The following is a 12,294-nucleotide window of genomic DNA, read 5'->3' as shown; positions in this document are numbered from 1 at the left end:
ACGGTTATGTATACCACTGTCGTAGCGTTATATTCTAGTTCTTTTTGTAGTGATAGATTTAGGTCTTGGTCATGTAACATACAGTGTGTGTGTGTGTGTGTGTGTGTGTGTGTGTGTGTGTGTGTGTGTGTGTGTGTGTGTGTATGTGTGTGTGCAGCCGTGAGCAAGTGCAGGGTTCTGGCTGGTAGAAACTACCACTTTACCTCTTAAGGATATTTTAACAGCACGCAACTGGCACATTAGCGGGGTAGCTCAGCACACCACGACTGATGCGTGTCACACACACACACACACCAGCTCTCTCCACGCTCTTGTACATGTAGCTCACACTGTAGCACATCTCTGTCTGTACTACTGTGTGTGTAGGGTCTGTAGCAGCTATCTTTCTAGTGCTGTGTCTCTGGGTTTCTTTCTGTACTAGTTCTGTACTGCTGTGTCTGTGGGTCTTAGTACCAGCTCTCAGCCTGTGTATAAGTCTCTCTAGCGGCTCCACGTTTGTGGGTATACCTGGAGTATACTTGGAGAGGGTTTTGGGTCTGTGCACACTCTAGACAGTTTGATTGTTGAAGGTCTTTGTTTGCAGGATTCTCTTTAAAGACTGTCTCCATAGGCTTTATGACTGTAAGTCTGTCTTTGTAACAGCTCTTCGTAAAAGGTTCGCCGGCCCATGCATGCAGTAGTTTGCTAGAGTCACGCTAGTTGTCATATTACACTAGAAAGGATAAAGGCGATGCTTCACTGCCTGGTGCTAGATATTGGATAACGAGGCTCTCACGGCCAGTCTTAACAAGGCAAACACTTGTGCTGGCTGCAGAAGTTATGAAAATAGATGCTTGCTGATAGTATTATTGTTGTTGTTGATGATAGTACCAGTGTTGTTGTTGTCTGGGAGGCAGGGACGATGATAGTACCAGTGTTGTTGTCTGGGAGGCAGGGACGATGATAGTACCAGTGTTGTTGTTGTCTGGGAGGCAGGGACGATGATAGTACCAGTGTTGTTGTTGTCTGGGAGGCAGGGACGATGATAGTACCAGTGTTGTTGTCTGGGAGGCAGGGACGATGATAGTACCAGTGTTGTTGTTGTCTGGGAGGCAGGGACGATGATAGTACCAGTGTTGTTGTTGTCTGGGAGGCAGGGACGATGATAGTACCAGTGTTGTTGTCTGGGAGGCAGGGACGATGATAGTACCAGTGTTGTTGTTGTCTGGGAGGCAGGGACGATGATAGTACCAGTCTCCCAGCTCAGAGTGACACTACTGAAATCTCCCAGCTCAGATAGACACTACTGAAGTCTCCCAGCTCAGATAGACACTACTGAAGTCTCCCAGCTCAGATAGACACTACTGAAATCTCCCAGCTCAGATAGACACTACTGAAGTCTCCCAGCTCAGATAGACACTACTGAAGTCTCCCAGCTCAGATAGACACTACTGAAGTCTCCCAGCTCAGACTGACACTACTGAAGTCTCCCAGCTTAGATAGACACTACTGAAGTCTCCCAGCTCAGACTAACACTACTGAAGTCTCTCAGCTCAGATAGACACTACTGAAGTCTCCCAGCTCAGACTGACACTACTGAAGTCTCCCAGTTCAGATAGACACTACTGAAGTCTCTCAGCTCAGATAGACACTACTGAAGTCTCCCAGCTCAGACTAACACTACTGAAGTCTCCCAGCTCAGATAGACACTACTGAAGTCTCCCAGCTCAGACTGATACTACTGAAGTCTCCCAGCTCAGAATGACACTACTGAAGTCTCCCAGCTCAGACTGACACTACTGAAGTCTCCCAGCTCAGACTGACACTACTGAAGTCTCCCAGCTCAGATAGACACTACTGAAGTCTCCCAGCTCAGACTGACACTACTGAAGTCTCCCAGCTCAGACTGACACTACTGAAGTCTCCCAGCTCAGAATGACACTACTGAAGTCTCCCAGCTCACACTGACACTACTGAAGTCTCCCAGCTCAGATAGACACTACTGAAGTCTCCCAGCTCACACTGACACTACTGAAGTCTCCCAGCTCAGATAGACACTACTGAAGTCTCCCAGCTCAGAATGACACTACTGAAGTCTCCCAGCTCAGACTGACACTACTGAAGTCTCCCAGCTCACACTGACACTACTGAAGTCTCCCAGCTCAGATAGACACTACTGAAGTCTCCCAGCTCAGAATGACACTACTGAAGTCTCCCAGCTCAGACTGACACTACTGAAGTCTCCCAGCTCAGACTGACACTACTGAAGTCTCCCAGCTCAGACTGACACTACTGAAGTCTCCCAGCTCAGAATGACACTACTGAAGTCTCCCAGCTCACACTGACACTACTGAAGTCTCCCAGCTCAGATAGACACTACTGAAGTCTCCCAGCTCAGAATGACACTACTGAAGTCTCCCAGCTCAGACTGACACTACTGAAGTCTCCCAGTTCAGACTGACACTACTCCCTTCATATATCCATCTGTTTTCCGTTCATACATCCATCTCTTCTCGTCATGTATCCATCTCTTCCCTTCATATATCCATCCCTTCCCTTCATATATCCATCTCTTCCCTTCATATATCCATCCCTCCCCTTCATATATCCATCCCTTCCCTTCTTATATCCATCCCTTCCCTTCATATATCCATCCCTTCTCTTCATATATCCATCCCTTCCCTTCATATATCCATCCCTTCCCTTCATATATCCTTCCCTTCATATATCCATCCCTTCCCTTCTTATATCCATCCCTTCCCTTCATATATCCATCCCTTCCCCTCTTATATCCATCCCTTCCCTGCATATATCCATCACTTCCCTTCATATATCTATCCCTTCCCTTCATATATCCATCCCTTCCCTTCTTATATCCATCCCTTCCCTTCATATATCCATCCCTTCCCTTCTTATATCCATCCCTTCCCTTCATATATCCATCCCTTCCCTTCTTATATCCATCCCTTCCCTTCTTATATCCATCCCTTCCCTTCATATATCCATCCCTTCCCTTCTTATATCCATCCCTTCCCTTCTTATATCCATTCCTTCCCTTCTTATATCCATCCCTTTCCTTCTTATATCCATCCCTTCCCTTCATATATCCATCCCTTCCCTTCTTATATCCATCCCTTCCCTTCATATATCCATCCCTTCCCTTCTTATATCCATCCCTTCCCTTCATATATCCATCCCTTCCCTTCTTATATCCATCCCTTCCCTTCTTATATCCATTCCTTCCCTTCTTATATCCATCCCTTTCCTTCTTATATCCATCCCTTCCCTTCATATATCCATCTCTTCCCTTCATATATCCATCCCTTCCCTTCTTATATCCATCCCTTCCCTTCTTATATCCATCCCTTCCCTTCATATATCCATCCCTTCCCTTCATATATCCATCTCTTCCCTTCATATATCCATCCCTTCCCTTCTTATATCCATCTCTTCTCTTCATATATCCATCCCTTCCCTTCATATATCCATCCCTTCCCTTCTTATATCCATCCCTTCCCTTCATATATCCATCCCTTCCCTTCTTATATCCATTCCTTCCCTTCTTATATCCATCCCTTCCCTTCTTATATCCATCCCTTCCCTTCATATATCCATCCCTTCCCTTCATATATCCATCCCTTCCCTTCATATATCCATCCCTTCCCTTCATATATCCATCTCTTCCCTTCATATATCCATTCCTTCCCTTCATATATCCATCTCTTCCCTTCATATATCCATCCCTTCCCTTCATATATCCATCTCTTCCCTTCCATTGTTTCATACTCTTCTAGTCCTCTTTCTTCCCTTCTGCTCTTCCTGTGTCTCCCTCTCTTATTTCATCTCACTCTCTCCTTCCTCTTTTCGTCTGTCTTCTTCCTCTTCAGTCAAATCCCACTTCTTTAACCCTTCCACTCTCTGTCCTTTACCTTTCCTACCTCCCTCCCCTTGCCCCATTCTTCTCCCTTTCACCCCGTTTCCCACTAATTCGTTTCCTCTTCTTTGACTTATCCCCCTCCCCCTCCCCTTCCCTCCCCCTCTCTGTGCGTCTGCCACAAGTACTGCGTAGTAGTAGTAGTAGTAGTAGTAGTAGTAGTGTGTGTACTCACCTAGTTGTACTCACCTAGTTGAGGTTGCGGGGGTCGAGTCCGAGCTCCTGGCCCCGCCTCTTCACTGATCGCTACTAGGTCACTCTCCCCGAGCCGTGAGCTTTATCATACCTCTGCTTAAAGCTATGTATGGATCCTGCCTCCACTACATCGCTTCCCAAACTATTCCACTTACTGACTACTCTGTGGCTGTGTGTGTGTCTGTGTGTCTGTGTTTGTCTGTGTGTCTGTGTTTGTCTGTGTGTGTGTGTGTGTGTGTGTGTGTGTGTGTGTGTGTGTGTGTGTGGCGTCACCACTACCACCACCTTTGTCATTCAGATCCACCACCTGTCGGTTGGTTGTTTGAACCGCCGCAGCTCCTGACCCCAGGTATATCAAAGGGGACAGAAGGTATTGTCTCCCCCTGTAGTGTGTGTGGAGCATGTTACCTGCCCCTTCCCTTGCTTCCCTTCCTCCTGTCCCTTCCTTCCTACCTCTCCGGCTACCTCTTGTGATCATCCGCCACCAGTGTAGTTCTCCCTTGGGAAGTCTTCCATTGTTACCTCTTATGTACATCACATTTTACAGCTTGCGAAGATCATCAGTCTTATGGATAGAGGAAAGTTTTGAGGTTTAGGCTGTGCTGGTGAAAATTTCTCTAAATTTAATAATGTGGTTCGTACGTTGGACTATGTGCGGTCAACAGTAACAGCCTGGTTGATCAGGCCTTGATCGACCGTGAGGCTTGGTCAAGGATTGGGCCGCAGGGGCGTTGATCCCCGGAACATCATCCAGGTAGACTCCAGGTAAGTAGTTGATAAACTTGTGTGACTTTGTAAATGGTTCATGTGGGACCGTAAGGTCGTGGTAAGATCCTCTCTCCTGTGTGCGGCTTATTTGTGTATTGTTCCAGTCACGGTTTTGTGCCTGTTTGTCCCTGGTGATTCTTGGATTCTTTATGATAACTGGAGAATGTTTCACGTCATCGACTTTAAAACTCAAGATTGATCTTGGCAACTTGTGTAGCTGCCGAGTTGATGTTGTCATCAAGAAACAGTATATATATTTCCACTTGGTGATTTGTGAAGGTCTCATCCCACTGACTTCACAACTTTAATTGCGAAACTTGATAATGCATCTTCGGAGCGACTTCAAACTGGAGTCTGGTGCTTGCCTGCTTAACCAAGCTGTTGCTACTGGCGGCCGGGAGCCCCACAGTGGATACTGTATACGATTTGTTATATGATAGTATCGTGACTGGAATATTGCCGGACACAAACACCCCATTTTAAAGGAGATCAAATTACAAGTGTGAAGAATGTACAGAGAATGTTCACTGTGTCAAGTTAAGCTGACACTTAAGTGCTCAGAATTTAAAAATGTACTTCTTGGAGCGCAGGCTAAAACATAATACAAAATAGACATGTGAAGTGCTGGAAGATCTGGTTCCAAATTAACACTGAAATTACTGCTTATCAGAGTAAAACAGACTACGACAAAAGTATGAACGTAATAAGTGTACCGCAGCAGCTGCTGTTGTTGTTACAACTACTGTTGTTGATTTATGGTGGCTCTTAGTGTTTAGGTTTGTTGTGTTATTAATGGGAGTTTAAAACCTGTCAGCTACACTAGGGTCATTAAGGCTGCATGTCGCCTGCTCACCACCAGACAAGAATACTTTAATACCTATCCTAGGGATCAAAGTAAACTGTTAGTATGTATACAGTGAGAGCAATACACCCCTCAGGATGTATACAGTGAGAGCAATACACCCCTCAGGATGTATACAGTGAGAGCAATACACCCCTCAGGATGTATACAGTGAGAGCAATACATCCCTCAGGATGTATACAGTGAGAGCAATACACCCCTCAGGATGTATACAGTGAGAGTAATACGTCCCTCAGGATGTATACAGTGAGAGCAATACACCCCTCAGGATGTATACAGTGAGAGCAATACACCCCTCAGGATGTATACAGTGAGAGCAATACATGATCCTTTTCAAATCACTTGTTCTCTCTAGGCTGGAATATTGCTGTACATTAACATCTCCATACAAAGCAGGTGAAATCGCAGATCTAGAGAGTGTACAGAGATCCTTTACTGCACGTATAAGTTCTGTCAAGCACCTTAACTACTGGGAACGCTTGAAAGCACTTGACTTGTACTCGTTGGAACGCAGGAGGGAGAGATATATCATAATCTACACTTGGAAAATCTTGGAAGGAATGGTCCCAAATCTGCACACAGAAATCACTCCCTACGAAAGTAAAAGACTGGGCAGGCGATGCAAAATGCCGCCAATAAAAAGTAGGGGCGCCATTGGTACACTAAGAGAAAACACCATAAGTGTCCGGGGCCCAAAACTGTTCAACAGCCTCCCATCAAGCATTAGGGGAATTGCCAATAAACCCCTGGCTGCCTTCAAGAGAGAGCTGGACAGATACCTAAAGTCAGTGCCGGATCAGCCGGGCTGTGGCTCGTACGTTGGACTGCGTGTGGCCAGCAGTAACAGCCTAGTTGATCAGGCCCTGATCCATCGGGAGGCCTGGTCGTGGACCGGGCCGCGGGGGCGTTGATCCCCGGAATAACCTCCAGGTAACCCCTCAGGATGTATACAGTGAGAGCAATACACCCCTCAGGATGTATACAGTGAGAGCAATACATCCCTCAGGATGTATACAGTGAGAGCAATACACTCCTCAGGATGTATACAGTGAGAGCAATACACCCCTCAGGATGTATACAGTGAGAGCAATACTCCCCTCAGGATGTATACAGTGAGAGCAATACACCCCTCAGGATGTATACAGTGAGAGCAATACATCCCTCAGGATGTATACAGTGAGAGCAATACATCCCTCAGGATGTATACAGTGAGAGCAATACACCCCATTGACAACATGTCTATGCACTCAGCCCCGGGCCCAGACTCGTGGAACTCTGTTTTCATTAAGAACTGCAAGAAACCCCTCTCGCGTGCCCTAAGTACACTATGGAGGAGGAGCTTGGACATGGGTGAAATTCCACAGTCACTTAAAACAACGGATATAGCCCCACTCCATAAAGGTGGCAGCAAAGCATTAGCTAAGAACTATAGACCAATAGCTCTGACGTCCCACATCATAAAATTTTTTGAAAGAGTGCTAAGAAGCAGGATTGCAAATCACCTGGATTCCCAAAATCTGCACAATCCAGGGGAACATGGGTTCAGGGCAGGTCGCTCCTGCCTCTCACAACTACTGGATCACTATGACATGGCCTTGGATGCACTGGAAGAAAATCAGAATGCAGATGTAATATACACAGACTTTGCAAAAGCATTTGACAAATGCGATCATGGCGTAACAGCCCATAAAATACGTGCTAAAGGAATAACTGGGAAAGTGGGGAGATGGATCTTCAACTTCCTAACAAATCGAACACAAAGAGTAGTGGTCAACAGAGTTAAATCGGAGGCTGCCATAGTGAAGAGCTCTGTTCCACAAGGCACAGTACTCGCCCCCATCTTATTCCTTATCCTCATATCAGACATAAACAGAGATATACACCACAGCACCGTATCATCCTTTGCGGATGATACTAGGATCTGCATGAGGCTGTCATCTGCTGAGGACGCGGTTAACCTCCAAGAAGATATAAACAAAGTTTTCCAGTGGGCAACGGTAAACAATATGATGTTCAATGAGGACAAATTCCAACTACTCCGTTATGGAAAACTGGAGGAGATAATAACTAGAACAGAGTATACTACTGACTCCGGCCATACAATAGAGCGGAAAAATAATGTAAGGGACCTGGGAGTAGTAATGTCTGAGGATCTCACTTTCAAGGATCACAACAGTGCCACGATCGCACGTGCAAAGAAAATGATAGGATGGATAATGAGAACTTTCAAAACGAGAGATGCCAAGCCCATGATGATCCTTTTCAAATCACTTGTTCTCTCTAGGCTGGAATATTGCTGTACATTAACATCTCCATTCAAAGCAGGTGAAATCGCAGATCTAGAGAGTGTACAGAGATCCTTTACTGCACGTATAAGTTCTGTCAAGCACCTTAACTACTGGGAACGCTTGGAAGCACTTGACTTGTACTCGTTGGAACGCAGGAGGGAGAGATATATCATAATCTACACTTGGAAAATCTTGGAAGGAATGGTCCCAAATCTGCACACAGAAATCACTCCCTACGAAAGTAAAAGACTGGGCAGGCGATGCAAAATGCCCCCAATAAAAAGTAGGGGCGCCATTGGTACACTAAGGGAAAACACCATAAGTGTCCGGGGCCCAAAACTGTTTAACAGCCTCCCATCAAGCATTAGGGGAATTGTCAATAAACCCCTGGCTGCCTTCAAGAGAGAGCTGGACAGATACCTAAAGTCAGTGCCGGATCAGCCGGGCTGTGGCTCGTACGTTGGACTGCGTGCGGCCAGCAGTAACAGCCTAGTTGATCAGGCCCTGATCCATCGGGAGGCCTGGTCATGGACCGGGCCGCGGGGGCGTTGATCCCCGGAATAACCTCCAGGTAACCTCCAGGTAACCCCTCAGGATGTATACACTGAGAGCAATACACCCCTCAGGATGTATACACTGAGAGCAATACACACCACAGGATGTATACAGTGAGAGTAATACACCCCTCAGCATGTATATCCTGTGCGTGTTTAGTGTATGTTCGTGAGTGGTAGTTATCTTATTTACCTTCGTGTTATATATCTGTATTATTGTTAGTTATCTTTATAACTGGCTGCTTTATATTTATCTGTGACTTGAATATTTGCTGGTAAGTTAATTAAGTTGTACCGTGTTAGTGTTGGTGGTGCTGGTGTTGGAGGTGGTGCGGGTGCGGGTGCTGGTGTTGGAGGTGGTGCGGGTGCTGGTGTTGGAGGTGGTGCGGGTGCTGGTGTTGGAGGTGGTGCGGGTGCTGGTGTTGGAGGTGTTGGTGGTGCTGGTGTTGGAGGTGGTGCGGGTGCTGGTGTTGGAGGTGGTGCGGGTGCTGGTGTTGGAGGTGTTGGTGGTGCTGGTGTTGGAGGTGGTGCGGGTGCTGGAGATGGAGGTGGTGCGGGTGCTGGTGTTGGAGGTGGTGCGGGTGCTGGTGTTGGAGGTGGTGGTGGTGCTGGTGTTGGAGGTGGTGCGGGTGCTGGTGTTGGAGGTGGTGCTGGTGCTGGTGTTGGAGGTGGTGGTGGTGCTGGTGTTGGAGGTGGTGCGGGTGCTGGTGTTGGAGGTGGTGCGGGTGCTGGTGTTGGAGGTGGTGCGGGTGCTGGTGTTGGAGGTGGTGGTGGTGCTGGTGTTGGAGGTGGTGCGGGTGCTGGTGTTGGAGGTGGTGCGGGTGCTGGTGTTGGAGGTGGTGCGGGTGCTGGTGTTGGAGGTGGTGGTGGTGCTGGTGTTGGAGGTGGTGCGGGTGCTGGTGTTGGAGGTGGTGCGGGTGCTGGTGTTGGAGGTGGTGCGGGTGCTGGTGTTGGAGGTGGTGGTGGTGCTGGTGTTGGAGGTGGTGCGGGTGCTGGTGTTGGAGGTGGTGGTGGTGCTGGTGTTGGAGGTGGTGCGGGTGCTGGTGTTGGAGGTGGTGCTGGTGTTGGAGGTGGTGGTGGTGCTGGTGTTGGAGGTGGTGCGGGTGCTGGTGTTGGAGGTGGTGGTGGTGCTGGTGTTGGAGGTGGTGGGGGTGCTGGTGTTGGAGGTGGTGCGGGTGCTGGTGTTGGAGGTGGTGCGGGTGCTGGTGTTGGAGGTGGTGGTGGTGCTGGTGTTGGAGGTGGTGCGGGTGCTGGTGTTGGAGGTGGTGGTGGTGCTGGTGTTGGAGGTGGTGCGGGTGCTGGTGTTGGAGGTGGTGCGGGTGCTGGTGTTGGAGGTGGTGGTGGTGCTGGTGTTGGAGGTGGTGCGGGTGCTGGTGTTGGAGGTGGTGGTGGTGCTGGTGTTGGAGGTGGTGCGGGTGCTGGTGTTGGAGGTGGTGCGGGTGCTGGTGTTGGAGGTGGTGGTGGTGCTGGTGTTGGAGGTGGTGCGGGTGCTGGTGTTGGAGGTGGTGGTGGTGCTGGTGTTGGAGGTGGTGCGGGTGCTGGTGTTGGAGGTGGTGCGGGTGCTGGTGTTGGAGGTGGTGGTGGTGCTGGTGTTGGAGGTGGTGCGGGTGCTGGTGTTGGAGGTGGTGGTGGTGCTGGTGTTGGAGGTGGTGCAGGTGCTGGTGTTGGAGGTGGTGGTGGTGCTGGTGTTGGAGGTGGTGCGGGTGCTGGTGTTGGAGGTGGTGGTGGTGCTGGTGTTGGAGGTGGTGGTGGTGCTGGTGTTGGAGGTGGTGCGGGTGCTGGTGTTGGAGGTGGTGGTGGTGCTGGTGTTGGAGGTGGTGCGGGTGCTGGTGTTGGAGGTGGTGGTGGTGCTGGTGTTGGAGGTGGTGCGGGTGCTGGTGTTGGAGGTGGTGCGGGTGCTGGTGTTGGAGGTGGTGGTGGTGCTGGTGTTGGAGGTGGTGCGGGTGCTGGTGTTGGAGGTGGTGGTGGTGCTGGTGTTGGAGGTGGTGCGGGTGCTGGTGTTGGAGGTGGTGGTGGTGCTGGTGTTGGAGGTGGTGCGGGTGCTGGTGTAGGAGGTGGTGCGGGTGCTCGTGTTGGAGGTGGTGGTGGTGCTGGTGTTGGAGGTGGTGCGGGTGCTGGTGTTGGAGGTGGTGGTGGTGCTGGTGTTGGAGGTGGTGCGGGTGCTGGTGTTGGAGGTGGTGCGGGTGCTGGTGTTGGAGGTGGTGGTGGTGCTGGTGTTGGAGGTGGTGTGGGTGCTGGTGTTGGAGGTGGTGGTGGTGCTGGTGTTGGAGGTGGTGCGGGTGCTGGTGTTGGAGGTGGTGCGGGTGCTGGTGTTGGAGGTGGTGGTGGTGCTGGTGTTGGAGGTGGTGCGGGTGCTGGTGTTGGAGGTGGTGGTGGTACTGGTGTTGGAGGTGGTGCAGGTGCTGGTGTTGGAGGTGGTGGTGGTGCTGGTGTTGGAGGTGGTGCGGGTGCTGGTGTTGGAGGTGGTGGTGGTGCTGGTGTTGGAGGTGGTGGTGGTGCTGGTGTTGGAGGTGGTGCGGGTGCTGGTGTTGGAGGTGGTGGTGGTGCTGGTGTTGGAGGTGGTGCGGGTGCTGGTGTTGGAGGTTGTGGTGGTGCTGGTGTTGGAGGTGGTGCGGGTGCTGGTGTTGGAGGTGGTGCGGGTGCTGGTGTTGGAGGTGGTGGTGGTGCTGGTGTTGGAGGTGGTGCGGGTGCTGGTGTTGGAGGTGGTGGTGGTGCTGGTGTTGGAGGTGGTGCGGGTGCTGGTGTTGGAGGTGGTGGTGGTGCTGGTGTTGGAGGTGGTGCGGGTGCTGGTGTAGGAGGTGGTGCGGGTGCTCGTGTTGGAGGTGGTGGTGGTGCTGGTGTTGGAGGTGGTGCGGGTGCTGGTGTTGGAGGTGGTGGTGGTGCTGGTGTTGGAGGTGGTGCGGGTGCTGGTGTTGGAGGTGGTGCGGGTGCTGGTGTTGGAGGTGGTGGTGGTGCTGGTGTTGGAGGTGGTGTGGGTGCTGGTGTTGGAGGTGGTGGTGGTGCTGGTGTTGGAGGTGGTGGTGGTGCTGGTGTTGGAGGTGGTGGTGGTGCTGGTGTTGGAGGTGGTGCGGGTGCTGGTGTTGGAGGTGGTGCGGGTGCTGGTGTTGGAGGTGGTGGTGGTGCTGGTGTTGGAGGTGGTGCTGGTGTTGGAGGTGGTGGTGGTGCTGGTGTTGGAGGTGGTGCGGGTGCTGGTGTTGGAGGTGGTGGTGGTGCTGGTGTTGGAGGTGGTGCGGGTGCTGGTGTTGGAGGTGGTGCGGGTTCTGGTGTTGGAGGTGGTGGTGGTGCTGGTGTTGGAGGTGGTGCGGGTGCTGGTGTTGGAGGTGGTGCGGGTGCTGGTGTTGGAGGTGGTGGTGGTGCTGGTGTTGGAGGTGGTGCGGGTGCTGGTGTTGGAGGTGGTGCGGGTGCTGGTGTTGGAGGTGGTGGTGGTGCTGGTGTTGGAGGTGGTGCGGGTGCTGGTGTTGGAGGTGGTGGTGGTGCTGGTGTTGGAGGTGGTGCGGGTGCTGGTGTTGGAGGTGGTGCGGGTGCTGGTGTTGGAGGTGGTGGTGGTGCTGGTGTTGGAGGTGGTGCGGGTGCTGGTGTTGGAGGTGGTGGTGGTGCTGGTGTTGGAGGTGGTGCAGGTGCTGGTGTTGGAGGTGGTGGTGGTGCTGGTGTTGGAGGTGGTGCGGGTGCTGGTGTTGGAGGTGGTGGTGGTGCTGGTGTTGGAGGTGGTGGTGG

General features: G+C 51.1%; 1 protein-coding gene across 2 annotated transcripts in view; it reads left to right on the top strand.

Moving 5' to 3' along the window:
* step (cytohesin steppke) overlaps window positions 1-12,294 on the top strand; it is a gene marked incomplete at its 3' end in the record, with an annotated part of 586,727 nt that overhangs the window by 153,770 nt on the left and 420,663 nt on the right.

This window comes from Cherax quadricarinatus, chromosome 10, assembly GCF_038502225.1.
Source record: "Cherax quadricarinatus isolate ZL_2023a chromosome 10, ASM3850222v1, whole genome shotgun sequence".
NCBI lineage: Eukaryota > Metazoa > Arthropoda > Malacostraca > Decapoda > Parastacidae > Cherax > Cherax quadricarinatus.
This window is presented reverse-complemented; position numbering and strand designations above follow the sequence as displayed.